General features: G+C 39.7%; 1 pseudogene across 1 annotated transcript; it reads right to left on the bottom strand.

The window, feature by feature from the left end:
- Positions 1-10,832: 10,832 nt before the first annotated feature.
- On the bottom strand, positions 10,833-14,133 carry LOC149138706 (calmodulin-binding receptor kinase CaMRLK pseudogene; annotated as a pseudogene). Its single transcript, XR_016264230.1, has 2 exons — positions 13,988-14,133; positions 10,833-13,630 (listed from the first exon to the last, which is right to left on the bottom strand). The product of XR_016264230.1 is annotated as a calmodulin-binding receptor kinase CaMRLK pseudogene (transcript).
- Positions 14,134-15,545: the final 1,412 nt, after the last annotated feature.

Genomic DNA, 15,545 nt, shown 5'->3' with positions numbered 1-15,545 from the left:
TGCCATGGGAGGTTGTCAGGTTTTGCAAGGCTAATCTTGCAATGGTTCAACCAAATCAAGCCCTAACTCCTTATACCCTGACCTCATTGGGGACATGCAAAGAAAAACAGAGAAAGAGAAAACTGCTCTAACACCACTAATCTAAAATTAAACAGGAAGGCAACAACTTATAGATATAATCATAAACACAGAATGAAGCAAAAAAACACTTCATTTCATTAATAGAAAAATATTGAACTACGCTTACAAACATAATGGAAATAAGATAGCTCGAGCAATGGTAGCTTATCTATGAAAAGAGATGTGGCGGCTACATGCCTCTGAAATGTGTTATAATGAGGCTTAAGGGCCTACTTAATATTGGCAAACATGAGAAAACCATAAAAAACAAAACCCTAACCAAGGAGATGTAACACCAAGAGTTTGTGGGCCCCATTGGGGTTAGTTAGGCAGTCAACTTCCCGAGATCATAACTTGGTCATATTATCTCTGTTTGGTGTGTACAATACCTTGTTGGAAAGGTCTCTCTGAGTACTATAGGTTTCACTGCAGGCCCTTACCTATGTATATGGGCCTGCTGTGGACCCAAAAGAAACGTTGTTTAGGGGGTCAAAATTGCTCGGGAAGTTTAGCATTCGAAAAACTGCTAAAAATAGTAAACGCTGAAATGAACAAGGAAACAAATGAAACTGACTGGGGGGTCTAGGTGGAATAAGTGGGTGGCCACCAATATCTACTTGGATCATATTTTGATTACAAAATTCATGAGCAGTTGCAAATCTACAACCTAATTTCTACATGGTATCAGAGCTAAATTCACATTAGAGCAGGAACTTCAAAGTAGTATCTCAAATGTTCTAATTTGAGGATTAGTGTAGCAGGATTTCGTCATAGTTGAGAAGATTATCTTCAATGGACTAAGCCTAGAGGATTTCTTAGAAGGAACCTCTAATTTTTTTTCATGGAAGGACCGCATGGAGGTAGTATTGGATGACAATGGTTTGCTAGAATACATCAAGATAGATGTTGCAAAACCTCAAGCATCTGATGCCCAAAATCTTGATCAGTGGAAGAAAGATGTAGCCAAGGTGAGGATAATCGTCTTAGAGGGAGTACAAGATCATATTGTCTCAAATATCCATGGAAAAGAAACTTCGTTCACAAAATGGAAAGCATTGACATAATTGTTGAGAATAATAGTTACCACAAAAAGCTAGCGCTCAAGGATAAACTTCAAAGTACCAAGATGTAGAAGAATGACACAATTCACAGTGTTTAAGAAATTTTACACAATGTTGTGATGAACTTGGTGGGGTTAGTGTTATTGTCCCTGAAGAAGATTTGGTAACCTTATGCCTTTTGGGCCTTCTCAAGAGATAACATAACTATCAAGATTTAGTGAATGAGAGGGAGAAACTACTGAGTTGGGAGCGCTTATGGTTCGACTTTGTGTAGGAGGAAATAAGGCGGAATACCAGAGATGGGACTTCATCCAAGGGCAAGGATGAAGAAAAATTTCATTGACTGGAAAGAAAAGAAGGGAAAAGGGAATAAATCTAAATCCAAACCAGAATCCAGCTAAGGGGGAAAGAAGAAAGATCTGTCAAAAATTAAATGCTTCCACTATCATGAATTCAAGGACTATGCTACGAAGTGTCCACAAAGGAAGGAAAGCAAGAAGACCTTAGGAGGAGCAACAGGTAAAGCTTTGGCTTCACAGTTTGAGCTTGACTTTACCCTCATTACATGCATGGCTAGCATAGTGATGGGGAATGAGTGGTAACTGGATTTAGGTGCATCATTCCACATGACAGGAAATATATATTTTTCAGTGACATGGAGGAGAAATATTTGTAGATACAAATCGAGATGGAGGATGAAAGAATGTATAGCGTGGCTGGGATTGGTATAGTCACGTTTTAGAGGGAGTCAAGCTCCCCCCTTAGGCTCTGTTGACGGTGTTGGACCCATCAACATATCAAGAAGATCTCACCACTAAGAAGTCCCAATTAGACCTCAGACCGTTTGGTGTAGGAGTCCCAGCAGTGGGTCATATGGTAATGCCTTGACCGTGATTTCGCACAGAGGCAAGTAAGATTGCTCTGTCAGTAGTAAGGGTGTGATCGTTGTAGTGAGTCAAGGAAGGTGCATGAGAGGTTCTAACACTGGTGGGTTGAGATGATTGTGCCCCTTGGTAGCCTGTAATAGTACTCAGCTAGGAAGGGAACACACAAGTGAAGATGCATCACAAGATGGAAAGAAATTTAGTTGGAAATCCAAAGTGATGATTAAACCAACATCACATTTGCAACAAGATTCATATAATTGCATGCAAAGCAGTTCATACACAACTACATAAGTTAAACAACATACATTGCTAAAGCAACTGGAACAGTCCAACTATAATGACAACATATGCATGAAAATGTGTTGGCTCTTATTATATAAAGAAGTGTAAGTTCCAATCATACAATACATCCATGTAAACCTGCTAGCCCCAACAGTGGAATGTTATAGCGACATCCGCCTACTCCTCCAAAGATATGTACTAGCTCCATGCAGTGGAGAAGCCAAGGCGCATTATAATAATGTCCAAGCTCTCTCCAAGATAGTCTTATCAGAAGCTTAGCTATCCAAAATCCTATACAATGAGTTATGAGGGACTATTTATAGCAAAGGGTGGGGTGACCCTCGACATTCCCCTTTGTGACAGTTCATCTACCCTCATGACTCTTCATCTACTCTATGACTGTTACATCCAACTATTGACACTTGACTTACACTTGACATGACGTTACATTACAATGCACATGTACTCATGTGAGATAACATGGCTTGAGCAAGCCATGCAAGACATCACTAACACTTGGTCCATTGTGATGAGACCAACTATTTGGCATGTTTTTGATGGTGAAGGTGGTGAGATGATGCCAAGCTTGGTCATTCGTAGTGGTGTGCATGCACCTCATGGTGACATCTTGCTGAAGCGAACTCTTGCCTTCGTTGCAACTGATGCATTGGTTCAGCTCCTTCATCCAACTCATCTGCTAACATGCACATGGTCTTCTTGGGTGCGGTTGAATCGATAACACACTGATGCATAGTGTCCATGCTAATCTTCAAGTGTGTGTTGGTTTTCATGCACATTAAGTTGCCGAAGTACATGTTCAGCTCCAGTTGGACTTGCTTCTTGTCTTCGCCTTGGTAAGTGTGCTGAATGGGTTGGATTGCATGCATGCACACAATCAAATTCATGTTGTTGAATCCCTTGCATGCAATCAACATCACTTCTCACCATGTCTACTTCATGCCAGCTACTGGGATGGATCTTTAACTTGTACGGACACAGTTTCATCCGTGAGTGCATGTTGCGACCACTGTTGTTCCTGTTCCTGCTGCAACTCATTCGTCTGTCTATGTAGCTTCATGTTCTTCCTTGAGTTACTGCTTCAGCACATGCAACTTCTTCTTTGTTCCATTCTCTGTATTTGCGCGATCTTCATGTTTCGTCGTCACCTCATAACCTGAGTCTCCAAAGTTGCTTTCATCATCCGTGGATCTGCTTAATCTTGCAACTTTGTTCCACCTCTGTGTTGTTAATATCCTTCCTCTTGCATTCATTGCATTCGCTTCGTTCATTGTATTCACTGCATTCATTGCATTCACTTCATTTTATGCATTCGTTGTGTTCACTGCATTCACTGCATTCGCTGCATTTGTTGTGTTCATTGCATTCGCTGCATTCGTTGAGTTCGCTGCATTTTCACGTTCACTGCATTCGTTACGTTCGGTATGCTGCCTTCAGTTTGTGTTCATGATGTTGCTCGTTGTGATATCTTGATGTTCGTGTCTAAAAACAACTTGATATCTTCGTGAGTAGGCAAGCTCATAGACATTTGATCGACTACATCTCAAAGTGTGCTTTGAACGATGTCTTCAACTCTGCCCTCTTGGAAACCATTCCACCTGCACTGCTGAGAGGTAGATGAACACATGCAATACCTGGAGACATGGCAACACTCGTGGCAAGTAATCTGTCAGTCGAAAACCAAAATGAACTTGAGAACTGACTTTCAACATACCTGTGTGACTGATCATGAAGGTTGCGCAATTTCGGCCGGGAAGTCGAGAGACTGACTGCCAAGACTACGAAAGGAATATTATGGGCTGCTGGGAGACTTGATGACTACTGGAACTGCGTAATGCACAGTCCGGTCTGGCTAATAACTACTAGAATTGTACAATGCACAATCTTAGCTGGCAATGGTTGTAGGCTCATTGAATGCATTGTGCAATTTTCTAGGCCAGCAATCATTGTCCCTCAGAGATGCGCAAAACAGTCCTAGAGGATAATGCTTGAGTAGAAATTCCCATTTCTGGAGAGGAAGACAAAGCCTTCCTTCCCCAGATTGCACAATGCTTTCTCAACGAAGGCAGAGTCCAAACCAAGGTTGGTCTGACTCGTCAACGAGAAACTGAAAGAAAATATGACAGTGCATGCATGGCAACACTTATTGAAAGAAGAAGTGATCAACAGTGCATGCAAACATGAATGAAATATTCAGTAAACAGATCAACATGCATGTGGGTGAAGCGAGTTGCTCAATCATCGATCATCAACGAAAAATAGTTTCATGCATGCGACAACAGTGAGATAGCAACGAAAACTGAGACAGTACTAGGACAAGCTAATATACATGTAAACGACAACAAGCGTTCAAAGAAAACAAGCAAATAGTACTCATACAAGCGAAAGCACAAAAAGCGACAGAAATGCAACACAAGTCATGGAAAGCGGGCTTACGCTAAAACAGCTAAGTTGAATGTGCCAACAGCTCTTAGATGTGATGTGGGATGTCAGAGTTGTAAGGTTGATGTGAGGAATGAGCTTTGCAACATCCGGTTGATGAGTTTTGATAACATTGAGGTTGTGACGCACATGCCACAAATCTAGGGAAAGTGACACTTGGTGGGAGGTTTCTGAACTGATCCTTGCATGTAACCTCCAACTGCTAAAAATGGATCCCTGAAACAAGGGATGCCTTTGCATGTTGCCTTGGGAGAAACAACCCATGCATGCAAGTCAGTTTTGATTTGTCTCGGAGGGAACCGGTCAACTCAGTTGCACATGCAAGAGGTTGTTCGACTGCTAGGAGAAATGTGCATTTCTGGCTGGGTGTTGGGATGGCTGCCTAGGAGATTTGCTCAATTTATGGGAAAAGTAGCTGACTGCTGCCCAGGTTTGCGTAAATTCTAGGCTGAGCAGCCTTACTGGGAAATATTGCGCAATTTTCTCTGTGAGGGTTGACTGCGAGAATTACAAAATTCTGGAGCACAGTAGGCTGCGAGACAGGATTCCGCAATTTTTGGAGGGAAGGTTGGTTGCTCTCCAGAATTGTGAAATTTCTTAGGGGAGCTACTCAGCCTGCAACTGGACCAAGTCCGGGTGAACAACCTGTGTCAGGAATGCATCGAGCTGTGATCAACAAGCTGCCTTTATGCAAGCAAAACACTGAAGCTTGTGAACTTGACAAAGCAAGGCAAGATGTTGTGAAAATTTGGTAGGGAGGCTCCAAAACGAAGGTAAGGAAAAATTTTGGAGGGTGGTTGTAGCCGCTACAATAGGCTCAAGGATGTCATGTTCGTCTCGAGCCTAAATAAAATATCATCTCTGTTGAAATTTTGGAAGACCTTGGTTATGATGTGATCTTCAGCAAAGGAAAGGAATTCTTGTGACACGTAGCCATGAGATAGGTGAAGCAAATCGGGGTTCATGTGAAGAACCTGTACAAGCTAGATGTGGAGGATTTTGTTTCATTAAGCATAAAGGCAGAGAAGGTACAGAGTCGCAATGTCAGTGAGATTTGGCATATAAGACTTGGCCATTTGCATCATGGTTCTTTGAAGATCATGCATCAGATAACCACATACCTCCCAAAGGATCATTTGAGCAGTAGGATGTATGCAAAGGATGTACCTTGGGGAAGTACACAAAATCCACATTCCATGATCGGGACAGCAAAGCACATGCAATCCTCAAAAGAATCCACTCTAATGTCTGTGGATATTTCTCGACAGCCTCCACTACTAGGAACAAATATTTTGTCATTTTTATTGATGATTTGTCACAGAAGTGTTGGATCTTATTCACGTGGAAGAAGGATGAGACCTTCTCCAAGTTCGTAGAATTCAAGGTACTGGTTGAGAAAGAAATGGACAGGAAGGTGAAGGCTCTCAAGAGCGATAATGGAGGTGAGTACGTGTCGAATGAATTTAAAAATTAATGTGCAAAATAAGGAATTTGACGAGAGTTAACAACACCCCACAACCCACAACAGAATGGGGTGGCTAAGAGGAATAATTATAGCATTGTGGGAGAAGAGGGCAATGTTGCATGATCAAGACCTACCTCTACATTTGTGGGCTAAGGCGTGCAACACAACAAACTATTTGCAGAACCAAAGTCCTCATAGAATTCTTGGTATGATTACACCAGAGGAGGCTTTCTCGGGGAGAAAGTTAGATGTGTCTCACTTAAGGATTTTTGGAGCCTCTATTTACTGTCATGTCTTCAAAGAATCAAGGAAGAAGCTAGAGCCGACAACAAAATTGGGGGTATTTTTAGGTTACACAGAAACTCCCCACAATTATTGTGTGTACTTTCCATCCCTTAGAATGATAGTTTTGTGAAGGGATGTAAAATATGATGAAGACAAAGCGATGTTATGCTCTCTTGAGAGGGAGATTTAGATCCCACCAGAGGAGGAGACTTTAGGTCCAAATGAGGAGCCTCAAGAAGTTGTGGAGCAACCACAAATTGAGGATTAGAGAGTGGAGACAACCACTTAAGCAAATCCATCTAGAGAAGGCAAGAAAAGGACCAGGGAAGCTAAGATACTTGTGCAGAATTCGAGGGAGAATGTGGGTGCTCCTTCAATTCAGCGTAGGCAGAGAAGGTCGCCAGATTGGTACACTAGTTACATGGCTCTAATGATTGATCTTGTAGATACTGAGCCATCCTCTTTTGATGAAGCAGTAGAGAAAACTGTATGGGTTGATGCAATGGTGGAGGAATACGAATCCATTATAAAGAACAGTGTTTGGGAAGTGGTCCCAAGACTAGCAAATAAATTAGTTGTGAGTTCAAGATGGATCTTCAAGGTAAAGCATGCAGCAAAAGAAATCATAGAAAAGTACAAGGCCAAATTTGTGGCTAATGGGTACTCTAAAGTTGAGGGGATTGACTATTAGGAGACCTTTTCTCCTGTAGCAAGATACTCATCTATTAGATCAATTTTTTCTCTCAATGCATAGATGGGGTGGAAGATCCACCAAATGGATGTGAAAACATCATTCCTCAATGGAGTTATTGAGGAGGAGGTGTACATCGAGCAACCGAGGGCTTCAAGACTTTTGATTGGGAGTCTCATGTGTGCAGACTCAAGAGAGCATTGTATAGTCTCAAGCAAACACCCCGTGCTTGGTACACTGGGATCAATAATTATCTCACAAATTTGGGCTTCACCAAAAGTGAAGCGGATGCAAACCTCTATCATATTTTGGTGGAAGGTAAATTTTTTATTATTGTCTTATACATTGATGACTTGATTTTAACTGGTAATGAGCAGGTTATTTGACCTTGCAAGAGAGTTTGAAATGAAGGACATGGGTCTCATGCATTACTTCCTTGTATTAGAAGTATGGCAAGGTGATGGGGAACTATTTGTACCTCAGGGAAAGTATGCCAACGAGATACTTCAGAGGTTCCTCATGGACAATTGCAAACCCATGGAGACACCTCTAACAATCAACTAGAGGAAAGAGGATGCCACTTCAGGTGAGGAAGTGGATGTTACTGTTTACCGACAGTTGGTTGGTTCAATAATGTATCTTGTGAACACATGACCATATATGTGCTATGCAGTTAACCAATTGAGCCAAGTTATGGTTAGGCCAACGAAATTATTTTGGAGGGCAACTAAGCATGTTCTACGTACCTCAGAGGGACTACCCAATTTGACTATGGTATAAACAGACATAGGGAGTGAAGTTATGTGGCTTCACAAATGCAGATTGGGCGGGGAGTCCCTCGAATCGAAAGATTATAACATGTGGAATTTTTAGTGTTGGGTCCATAGTGGTTTGTTGGTACAACAGGAAGCAAAGATTTGTGGCACTCAGCTCAACAAAAAAGAATACATGGCAGCCAGTCAAACATCATGTGAGGCGATCTGGATGAGAAAGATACTTGTTGGATTGTTTGGTTATCTGATGGATCCAACTGTGATCTACTATGATAATTATTCATCAAGTTCTCTGAAAATCATTTTTTTTCATGATCGATCGAAGCATATAAATATCCAATATCACCATTTACGAGACTGTGTCTAGAGGCAGATAATGTTGTTGCAGTACATTCCGATAGAGGAACAAGATGCTGACATTTTGATAAATACCTTGTCAAGAGGGAAGTTCGAGTTCCACAGGTGCAGGATAGGGGTGGTTGATAATATCTTTCTTACTGAGAGGGAGTGTTGAAATATGCAACAAGAAATTCTCAACTTGATTTTTCCTTGATTAAATTGAGAAAATTCAAATTTCCACATCAGCAGAAAAATTGGATGATGTTAACTTGTGTGACATGGATTGTGTCACCCAATTTAATTAGTAAATTCAAGTTGGAGGAGTTAGAGTTTAGTTCTACATGTGTGATTGCTAATTTGTTGCAATCAAGGTCAATTATCTCAAGTTGTTTTCAGTTAAAGTAGTTCCAACTTTTGGAGGAACTAGTGGAAGGTCAGCTAAGCAGTGGGACTTCATTCAAACTTACTGATCATCTATTTAATTGATCAATCAGCCAAAAATAGCTAGTGCATGCAGATAATTCGAGTTACCTAGTTGAGGTGGAGATTCCAAGGCAATATAACATCAGTTGTAGACTAGTCTTGAGTGTACAGGTGTTGCATGCAATCTGATGATCAACCTAAAGGAATTGCACAATTCAATTGAAGGAATTTCTTAAATAATAGGGGTTAATTCCTCAAGGAACAACACAACGAAATAGAGCTCAAGCCGAGGCAAAATTTGACTAAATCTTGGTTAGAGGCCTTTAGTGAGCAGAGAGATAGGTTGTGCGCTTGCAAGGTGAGTTCAGTTGAGCAAAGCAATTGTATTACATCTCTATTTCATTTGATTAATGCAAGAGACATTGGGTTTTTTTAGCAGATTGCTTTCCCCAAATAAAAATACTTGTTGCACGTGTGTTATTCCTTCTTGCATATCTAAAATTTTCATTCTAAATTGTGAAATAATGTACAGAGAAAAGTATTGTAGATCTGTGCCTTGTGATTTTGATTAAAACTTCATGAACAATTACAAATCTACAACTTAATTTCTACACTCTCAAAGTAATCCATATAAAAAAATTCAATTAAGGAAAAAAATTATTTATTAAACAAAACAAAAAATAAATACATAAAAAAATTCACTTATTCACCAAGAACAAGATGGATATGTTTAACCATGTACAAAACATAAAATAATTATTATTTATATATTCCAAAGCTTATGAAAAACCTCAAACCATTTTATTTGTCAATTTCCCTTAAAAATTAAATAAAAATTAAAAACATTATAATTTTAAATTATTAAATAGATTTCAAAACATTCTACTTTTAAAAATGTAATTTAAATAATAAAACATTACTATATCAACCATTAAAAAAAATCACATTACTCGTCATTTTTCATTAAAAAACATATTTAAAAAAAACAAATACCAATTTTTTAAAAACACATTAAAAAAAACCAAATACATATTATGAAGAAAATATAATTTAAATAATAAAATATTATACTCTCACCAAATTCACAAAACCAGATTTCCATTAAAAAAAACTTGAAAATCACCTCATATAACCTGCAACCACAAAAAATGGTTAGAACTTAACGCGTCAATATCTCAAAGTCAAAGGGAAGCCCACCACAGCACCCATGGTTAGGACTTAACGCGTCAATATCTCGGAGTCAAAGGGAATGTCACGAGCACCACGAAAATGATTGAAGAGATTGGAAAACAATGAAATATATATAGTTGTTTGTGACTCGAGAATGCTCAGAAATCGATGTCTCGGAAATTATGAATTTGGTTTTTCTCGTAATTGATTTTATTTTCGATAATAGAATCTTGTTTAAAGATTAAAACGAGTCATAACCTCCATATTTGTGGTAATTTAGTGTGTTGAATCTAATTATATATTTAAAAATTTATTTTAAATAACAAAAATTCTTTACATTATATTATCATATTTTATTTAATTATATTATCATATTTTATTTAAAAATTTATTTTAAACCACGAAAAATTTTGAGATTATATTACTAGATTTTAAGGAGTTCACTATTTAAACTACCCATAATTTAGTGTACATTTTCTAATAATATTAATATGTTAGATATCATTTTTTGGGATTCAACTGCGTTAAGTAAGTCATTCAAACGTATGACCATTTCCATGAGAGGTAGTCGTAACTGACTAATTTCTCATGATGGTAAAACTAATTGTCCACGCAAATAGGCAAGCCATATTTCCCATGCTATTGGGCCACCTTCGATTTCGGCCTTGGCAAAATCGAACGATGGCCATATACGCCCGCCGTTCATTTATGGCCCGATAACATGGGATTTATTGATCCCACGCAAATGAGCCACACAAACCTAATTTCTTGCACAAACCTAATTTCTTGCCGGTTGTACTGGTGTTTTCGACCCATTCCGACGGTTATTCTGCACATATTCATAACATCGCTTGCTGCTAGTTAACCTCTAGCATACATGTTATTGTATTATTTAAGCATCCAAAAGTCATCACAGCACTTTGTTCAACTAATTGAGAAATCAAAATATACATAGGTTCCTTTTATAGGTTTTCACCAACCCCTAACCAGTTTAATTTTTTAGAAATGGACGGAAGCCCTATGTGGCCCAAGTTCCACCAGATCCTCAAATAGGGATATTGCTCATACCGTTTCATCTTTTGAGGTCTTTCAAAATACCAACAACCTGCTGCATAGAAGGACGCTTGGACGTTGACTCTGCAGTGCAGAGATACCCGATTCTCAAAGCATCCAACATTTGGGTTGTAGGAGCAACAATGGACAGTTCTGGGTTCAGTGCAGTAACGCCATGCTTTCCTTTCTTCATCAGAGAACGAACCCAACCAACCAAATTCCCATTGAACCCATCAGGAAAATCACCATCAGAAGCCCTTCTGCCCGTGACCAGTTCTAATAAAACAACCCCAAAACTATAGACATCAGCCTTTACACCTTCTTCAAGAGTGTCAATGGATTCAGGAGCAGCATATACAGAATTGCTGATTTTAGGGCGGGCTGATACCTCTAAAAGGTCTCCGATCCCGGATTCAGCCACGCGGGGTTCAAAATTGTCATCTAACAGCACATTAAACGGTGTCAGGCCTCCATGAACGATTGGCGAGGATAACCCATGGTGGAGAAACGCGATCGCCCTAGCGATTCCTAGAGCTATTTTGTGCCTGGTAATCCATCTCATGTGTTCGCTGGAAGTTGCATCCCCTTCGATCTGCTGCTCCTCCCATGTGTCCATGCTCCAGTCCTCTATATTGGGCTGCATGCCAGGAAGCTCATGAAGCCATTGATAAAGGTTCCCATTTTGCATAAATTCACAGATTAGCAATTTCGCTTTCCCTGCAATGCAGTACCCTAAAAGAGGCAAAACATTGGGATGCTTAAGGCGACCCAATGCATCTAGCTTTGAGACAGCTTCCTCTGCATTTAGATCCTTTGCCTGCTTTAATACCTTGATTGCTACATGGATTTCTCCCGGTAATATGGCTCTGTAAATGGGGCCGTTTTGTCCTTCAGCCAGCTGGGATTCTTTGCTGAAATGAGAAGTTATGGCTAGGAGATCAGAGAAGGTGAGGTTGAGCAGGGGCTTTTCAAAAATGATTACTGGAGCCGAGGATGAGTCCTTGATGTCAGCTACCCATGTACCAGAATCTGTCTCGAACGAGAATGGCCCGGATTCGGTTATGGATCTGTCAGTTTTCCATGTAAATGGAGGCTTTGGGACCGCCGATTTATTCTTAGCTCGGGCTCTTAATCTTCTATAGAAGAAAAACAAGAAGAATGCCATGGCAGTCACTGTTACTGCAGCGACTGATACAATTGCTACCATTGCTCGTTCCCTCAAAGAATGGAATACCTTATAATGCGGAAGAGGGGGAGGCGGCGGAGGCTTGAAATGGGCATTGTTCGAATAGGGGGTTTTGGATGGATTGTTATAGAGTCCAGAATTAATAAAGGCCGCGGGACCAAATTTCCTGACATCCTCTTCGTTGGCTCTTCCCGAGAAGTTATTGAAGGAAATGTCGAGGAATTGCAATTTTTGAGCATCAATTGGGAATGACCCGGTTAGATTATTATGAGAGAGATCAAGATAGAGTAGAGAACTAATGCGAGCCAGAGAAGAAACGGTTCCGCTGAGATTGCTGTTGGAAAGATCCAGATATTTAACCCTGCTTGAATTCTTTGAAAACAATGGTATTGAAAGCAAACTATTTCGAGACACAGAAATATTAGTGAGTCTTTCCAAGTTGAACAGCTCAGCAAGTATATCGTTACCGATAATCTGGTTGTGGGATAAGTCCACCACCGTAAGATTTTTGAAGCCGGAGAGATCCAGCGTGTTGTAGAATGTATGCAGTCGATTGAAAGAAAGATTCAGAGTCTGTAAAACTGAGCACGTTGGACGATTTTCGATGGCCCAATTAAAGTTCAGGCTTCCACCGAGTACATTCTTCGCCAAATTCAAGTCTGTCAGATTGCTCATAGTCCATAGGTCCTGCTTTATATTCCCAGAGAGGGAATTGTTTGAGAGATCAAGGCTTTGCAGATGGGCTAACTGAGCGAGCACTCGCCAGTTCACAGCTCCCGACAGGTTCCGAGAATTTAATTTAATTGCTCGGATGGTGTCACAGCCGCTCGTGGTCCCGCAAACGTCCGAGATATTGAATCCCGAGACACTCAGAAATGCCTTCTTTATGATATCAGAATCGTTGGCCGAAGCGCGTCCGGCAAGATTGCAGAGGATCAGCAATAAAGAAGCTGCAATCCTTGTGAATTCCATTGAATGTGATCGTTTAAATGCAGGAAACTGGGAGCTGATGAAATTCACCTTTTAGAGGCGAGAGTGACCCATTAACTCGGATCAAGAACGGTTCCCCTGTCCGTTTCCTTCTTGCTGCAGAGATGATAGCAGTTTCACGAGTCTTTTCTCCACAATGCCGTAAGCTTTTTCCTCTCCACTGATCAGATAAGATATCCGCGACATTTTCGCGAATACAAGAACCTCAGACGCGTGGACTGCATTTAAATTGCTTCGATTAGGACTGATGAAGCAGTGCCTCTAATTGACGGCTCCATTTTGGAATGATATGACTTCTTCACCGTCAAAGAAACAATTGATTGCGTGCACGAATTCTCCATTAATCTGATGGATCAAGTTTGAGCGAAATTTTCAACACTGCGAAGAATTCCTCCGTAGGCTCTCCGCATATTTCACCACTTCCTAAGCCTTCACCACTTAATAACTGCAAAATCCGATTAAATGCATTCTTTCAGACTCCACAAAGAACTGAAGTAAAAGTTAACTCTCGGATCTACAGTTGTTACTGAGCAATTACAAAAGAAAACATCAAAATATCAAACATCAATGGACTTCTACCCTAAGCTCCCATCAAAACGGATTCACAGAGCTGCGACTTCTTGCAATAACGAAATTCATCTCTTCAAAATATTAAACACGGTAAATTCTTGAAATTTCAATGATCAAGAAATAAAGCCTAAGAATTCCTTAATTTTAACAATGAAATTGCACCAAAACTTACACAAATTTCAATGATCTAATAATTCTTCAAATTTGACAGTGAAATTGCACCAAAACTTACACAAATTCCTTCGAATTTGACGGTGAAAATTGCGGCAAAGACTCGTGCAAATAGCCGTGTCCATTCGAACCCTTGGGCTTCGATATGAAAATGACAATTGCGCCTGAAGCGAAACAAAATCTTTAGACTTTGCTTTTAGTTTGTTCAAACTCTCTTTGGGTTAAAGACAAAGAAGCCGCCAACATGAAGACGAAATTTGCATCAAAAGCAAAACAAATCCCTTCAAATCTGACAATGAAAACCACACCACAAGAATTCGTCTGATCAGCCGTATGCTTTGAGACTCTTCGCCTTTGACGTGAAGATGGGAACTGCACCAATAATTCAACAAAATCCATCCATTTTGACCGTCAAAACCGCAAGAAGGACACTCCTCGTAAACAGCAGTATGCTTCGGACTCTTCTGCTCCCACAAAGATCAAAATTGTGGAAAAATAAAGCTACTCCTTGACTATGAAAAATCACACGGAAAGTTCCTCCAAACAGAGAGACGTGCACCTCCAGACTTCCACATGAATTTCACGGAAAGGCTGCAAACACGACTATTTATATGCAAAGAAGCTGCACACATTGACAAAAAATACTCGTACCTACTTCATTATTCTCTTCCTGTTTTTTGACTGTGTGAAGAATTTGGAGCCCGTGAGGTCAAACCCGACATTGGGTTTAACCATCGTGCAGTTTAAAACGGAGTGATGTTAGGATTTTGTGGATTCGATATACCGCCATCATCGGCTGAAAACGCGTCATTTCGTTCATGCACGGAGACTGCACACATTGTTAACGTCTCATGCCGCTCCAGACACGCCGTCTAATACAAACGGCACGGGGTCAAGCCCACCATTTTAGTGAGTACATCCCCTCCACAAATCACGGCTAGTCAAACGGAATTAATTAATAATTTAAAATAATATAGTAATATCACTTTCTGTTACTTGAAACCAGGGTTGGAATTTCAAAACAGATATATCTTTCAAATTTGGGGTTTCTACACCTCTCATTAATATTCACAATTTCAACAGAGAAATTTGTTAGTTTTATAAATTTTTTACATGTATTTGATGGACAAATCACCCCATAATGGATAATTTGCCCGTCAAAGTCCATCCTGGTTGGAACTATTTTCTGGTTATAGAGTACTATCAAGATTAGTTAAGAGAGTGCTTTTAAAAATAAAAATAAATAAATGTATTAATCCACTTGTAAGTATTTTGCAAAAGAAAGAGAGATTTTTAAAATAAAAAATAAATGTATTAATCCATTTATCATTGTTTAGCCAATGAAATAGATGGATTTGATAAAATTTATAAATTTTTTATTTCATATTTTTGGTATCTATATTGTTTTTAAAAATGCTTTTTGAATTAATAGTATTATTAGTTAGTTGGTTCGATGTTTAGAACTATCTAATGTGATAAAGATGAACTACAATTGCAACACATCGGAACTGCAACACATCGGTTTCCAGCACATTTATGGAGAATTCAATACAATTATAAGTGACATGTCCAAACTGGGCATTCTAGATTCCCTGGTTGCATGCATATCACATTTGGGA

This window comes from Pinus tabuliformis, chromosome X, assembly GCF_031772625.1.
Source record: "Pinus tabuliformis cultivar Carrire ecotype Pingquan chromosome X, CPIR1, whole genome shotgun sequence".
Lineage (NCBI taxonomy): Eukaryota > Viridiplantae > Streptophyta > Pinopsida > Pinales > Pinaceae > Pinus > Pinus tabuliformis.
The sequence above is the reverse complement of the archived record's forward strand: the minus strand, read 5'-3'. Positions and strand labels throughout refer to the sequence as shown.